This window comes from Haliaeetus albicilla, chromosome 14, assembly GCF_947461875.1.
Source record: "Haliaeetus albicilla chromosome 14, bHalAlb1.1, whole genome shotgun sequence".
Classification (NCBI taxonomy): domain Eukaryota; kingdom Metazoa; phylum Chordata; class Aves; order Accipitriformes; family Accipitridae; genus Haliaeetus; species Haliaeetus albicilla.
Genome location: NC_091496.1, coordinates 34,215,143 through 34,220,142, shown reverse-complemented (window position 1 = coordinate 34,220,142; position 5,000 = coordinate 34,215,143). Strand labels below are relative to the sequence as shown.

At 43.5% G+C, this 5,000-nt stretch overlaps 1 long non-coding RNA gene across 1 annotated transcript; it reads right to left on the bottom strand.

Annotated features, from left to right (window-relative positions):
• Positions 1 to 2,450: 2,450 nt before the first annotated feature.
• Positions 2,451 to 4,644, bottom strand: LOC138689004 (uncharacterized). The gene is made up of 2 exons (XR_011327816.1): positions 3,987 to 4,644; positions 2,451 to 2,829 (listed from the first exon to the last, which is right to left on the bottom strand). It is a non-coding gene; the product is annotated as an uncharacterized lncRNA (long non-coding RNA).
• Positions 4,645 to 5,000: the final 356 nt, after the last annotated feature.

Sequence of the window (5,000 nt, the reverse complement as noted above, 5' to 3'; positions counted from 1 at the left end):
TACGTGCCTCAAAGTTCTGTATTACCATTGCACACCACAAATTTGGGTAGGACTTGCTCAATTGCTGTACTTCGCCTTGTCAATGCGAATGCTAGCATTCAGCAACATACCTAATTAAGGTATGCAAAGGAAAAAACATTACTGACGATCTCAAGCATATCATGCTATGCAGCTGTGCAAGACAGAAAAAAAAAAGGTTAAGTTCCGTGTTATATGGATGCTTAATTAACACCCAGTACCCTCCAGCTTGTGATTTTGGCTGTACTGTGGAGTACCCACTACATATGCTCTCTGTACACACCAAGGAAAAGCAGTCAGAGAAGTCACGTTAACTCCAAAGCAGAGGGAATGAGTGGGAAGGTGCAACTGTTGGTTTTAACACGCTTACGCAAATCCAGGCTCGTGTAATTGGAGTTTTCATTTTCCAACTGAGAAATCTGTTGAGTACACACCTGTGAACGCAGAAAGCCATAAAGCACACAAAAGTTGTCTCTGCTCACTCCTCAGCTTCGCACAAAATTCTCTGTGTGTGTGTGCGTGTGGATAAATGTGCGTATACTTACAGGTTAACTGGAAAAGCATATCAAATACATATTCCATGCCAACTGCTATCTTCCTGAGCAGTATTTTATGCTCACTTGAGTACAGTATCCTCAATATACTGGGCCACGTTTCCTCGCAAATGCTAATTCTGGCTTTGCAGTTTTTTGAGAAAAAGGTGCGAATAATCTTTTGCTCTATTTTAAGCAGACGAATACAAATAATGTTGCATTATTACTGAAGAGGCCTTTAACGACGACTAGAGTTAATAGTAACATACCCACACACCTCTTCTCCTGTTACTGTTACTGACAGTTACATGTATGAAAGAACTGAACTGTAACCGCATCTTTGCTTCAGAGCAAAAGCACATACAGAGACTGCAGCTACATGTAGAGACTCAGGAATTCATGTAGCCCACCTAAAATATGGATGACCTCAAGGCAAGTAACAGAAAAACTATGGAACAATGGCATAACTCATTGCCTTTTCACAGCACAAAACTTTTGGTGTCCAAATAGAGGTAGAGAGTCTGTAAAATGTCAGTTTTTCAAGTTAAAATATGTTGGTCACAGCGATATGCAGCTGCTGCACATACTGGGAGCAGGGGTAGAATTGCACACTAACTTACTGGCACTGCTAGGAATGGTGGAAGTTGGAGTTTCTTGTTCGTTTTGTAACATTGACAATAGGCCTTGTGAGGATTTTTATTACAAAACCATCCATGGATGTATAATAAATGAATTTTTCAAAGACCGTAGATCTTTTTTTCTTCTGTTTTAGGCTAGCAGGAGAAGGAATTTTTTTGAAAATCGAGGAGAATCCAACTGGTAGCCTTAGTGCAAGCATCACTAAAACTGCATTCCCTTTTAAGAGAGAAATTTGTGTATCCTTGTATCTGCAGATGAGCAACATGGCAGCCCCTTCATATAACAACCCTTTTGCATACCCTGTTTTGTATCTATGCATGGAGCTGAATAGACATCATCGGGTAGAGAATGGCTGGCGTTAAAAGTGGGGCTGTCTGCGAGATACTGAGTGCGTCGTTCTTTGGAGCATGGGATTAGCCGGGATACACAGTATAGCAGCTAAGTATAGTCACTATTAGGAGCGCGTGCCAGATGGTACTGCTCTGTATAAATACTTCCTATCGTTGCAGCTGTAGGTTTTCCTGCTGTTACATATTTGTCTGGTGTATAATCGTAGCCCAAAATATACTGGTCTTCGCACCGCTCCAGCACCGATGAGCTCATGTGAGAACCACGCTCGCAGACCTGGCCAGCCAGCGTTTGCCACCTGCCCGCCAATTAGGGAGACACTGCAGACCAAGACCCTTGCTCAACACCAAAATCCTCCCCGATTTTCTCCTTCCCCTTCTGGTTAGGTATCCTTAATTCCCTGCAGCATCTCCTTTGCTCTGTCTCGATGGTTCTTGAGCTATAATTTTCTTGTGGCAGAAGCTTGTTTTAATTAAACAATTAAAATTGTGGCAAGTGAATGAGGGGAGTTAAAGACAAGGAAAAGGTATGTGTTCAAGGACAAAAAAGAAAGCAATGAAAAAGTGTTAGAAGTTTTAGTGCTCACAGAGGTGTGTCATTAAATGGATGTGACAAGAATGCCAGAAGTGATATAGAAAAATACAAAAGTAATGAATAAATATTTCAGCCTGGATTTGGAAGGAGGCAGAACAAGGGACACTCATTAGAGGGCAAAGTTCTCTCTAGTCCATAAATAATCAAAGATGATGTTAAACAACATCCATCTGAAAGAAGGGCAGCAGGCCTAGATAAGCCACAAAGCAGCTGGCTCTGGTGTTAGTTTTCAGTAAACCCTGGCATGCTTGGCTAGTTCTCAATGGCTGACATAATAGTAATTAGAGCTAGTCAGCAATTACTCACTGAGAGGTCTAGTTGGTGCTATAGGTGCAAAATTTCCATTTATTTGACTTTAAATTTCAATGAAAGTTTTCCTGAAAATGTGCAACCGCAACAAAATTCTGGCAGAGCCCAGGCAGACCCGAGTGGAAACCTGCCTGCTTTTCCATTAACATGACTGACAAGGTGCTGAGGGCTTCTGGGGGTTACAGGTCCTGGTTTCCACACACCCCCCCCAGCAGCTTGGTCCCCCAGGAAGGGGACCTGCTATAGGGCTGACAGCCAGCCCAGGTATTTTGGCTGGGGCTCCAGGGTGAGATCAGGGTCGCAGTTTCCTCCCATGGAGCTTCATCTCAGTGCTCTGGTAGCAATCCTGTCAATATTTCCATGGTATACTGTGCTGTGCAGTAGCATCCTGGAAAAAAAAAAAAAAAAACAAAAAAACACCTGGAGAATGGTTTTAGTTAATTAAATCATCACTGACTGCAAACACTTGAAAGCTTGTGCTGAACCTGGGTGATAAAGTTGGTTTTCAGGAGAGCATGGGAGATATGAAGCTGGAAGGGATCTCAAGTAACCTCCTGTTCCACACCTGGGTTAGATAACAGTCTTAGGCGAGTGTTTGCAGGCAGCAACATTGGCTCCAGCTGCTCATTTCAGACATTTAGTAAAATCCAGGGGAAAAAAAAAAAAATAAAATTGCTGTGCTAACTGCTCTCCCAACCACTAAAGCCTGTGAAGAGCTGCTGTTTCCAGCTACACAGGAGACACCGCTGATACCTCCGTACCCTTTGGACACGGAGGTGGTGGGGGGAAATTCGCCGTGCTGCAGAGCTGCTGCCTTCATCAGCAAATCAAAGCTGAAAGGGGTTATGTCATGTGGAGCCTAAATCCCCCTGCCCACCTGGTGAGCCAAGTTCTAAACCCCATGCATCATCGTATAACGATAAATAACTTTGGCAGTCAATACACTGTCCTAATTTTGCTACGTAAAATGAGATGGAGACCTTGTTCCGTTACTAACAATGAAGCAGAAGGTGTTTATCACCCAGCAGAAGCAAAACTAAACATAAAATGACACTCGCTTGGCCACAGCTCTCCGGGACACTTTGAAGTGGATGTTTCAAGTTCCATACACTCAAATGGAAAGTGTTCACAGAATTTATTCATCTTTACATACAGCATGCGCCTCTCCTGGCACATTTATCTTAAGGCTTGGGAAAGTTACGCTGTCCTCAGTAACAGATTGTCTACCCATAAATTATTACCTAGCTGTTTATTCCCAAAAGGAGGGTCTGTACCTCCTCTCGGGGGAAGCTCGCTGATGGTAGGAAGCGATGGCTGCGTGCCATCAGCGTCAGCCTCCTTTTCCCCTCTCTGACCGAGGTGAAATGTCTGCTTTTCCCACCGTTTCTTTCTGAGATGGCTGGGTTTAGCTTTTACACAAGCAGCTCGAGCCATTGACCCAGTTCCCAGATTGCCGCGGTCAAACTAACCCGACAAACAGCTTCACGTGCAGGAGTTAATACAAGTGCTCACTCTAAGACTGACATTTCTCCTTTGAATCCCCACCTTTAACTTGGTCCGTCCTGAGCAAACATAGAGGGCTTAGCACAAAACATTTCTGAACTTCCCCTGGAAGACGCAGCTGCTGAGGCAGACAGCTTTTCACATACCCCACGTTATTTACTGTTTCCTACAGGTCACTTGCTGGTCTCCCCTTGGCTTGCAACAACACCTCCTCACCATTCAGAGGCACTTCAGCCTAAAATATCACTAGTGGACAGAGATAGGTGCCCTATTTATGTCCTCAAAGCCTCGTTGCAGGGGTTAGGAGCCACCTGTTTCCCTCCTTCAGCTACAAAGTGATATAAGTTACATATATCTGAAACCTGCAATGAACTGACATAAATCTTCTGATGGGGCCCGGGCTGTCTTAATATACCCCTTTGCTCTTAACAATGCTTTTGCACTCCACGGTTCATTTTATAAACCTGCTGCAAAATGCCATTCAGACCCTTTTTAATCCAGCCTCAAAGAAAACAAATATTTGAATTACCCCTGCTTTTACACCTGTGAGTAACTGGGCAGGTACAAGCTGAATAGGAAATTATATTCCCCATTGTTTTCTCCAGAAAATCTTATGTCAAACCCTAGGCTGTTGCAGGGAATGTGGTTCCTTATATTGCTCATTAAGAGTCTGCAAGACACTGAATATTGCTGCTAACCTCACCCGTAGTGAGCTGTGCAAACATCAGCACAACTTGTAGCTAAAGCAACAGTGGGCAATTAAAGCAACCATGTTCCCAGAAGCTATTGGGAAATCAACAAGATTACCCAGAAAGCAAGTTCCCTGAAATTGTCTCCAATGCCCAAGATCTCGTAGTACTACGTGAAATACATCAAATTGCATTCAGTCCAACAGCATTCATGGTGGGGTGAGTCAGGCAACCTAGTGAGGAATAACTCATTTTCTTATGGACTCCTACACACTGCCAGAGCCATGAATAGACATTTTGGTTAAATGGGAATATTTTACCCGGCTTCAGGTACAAAAGAAAAACAAGGACAAGCTCAATATTTCTG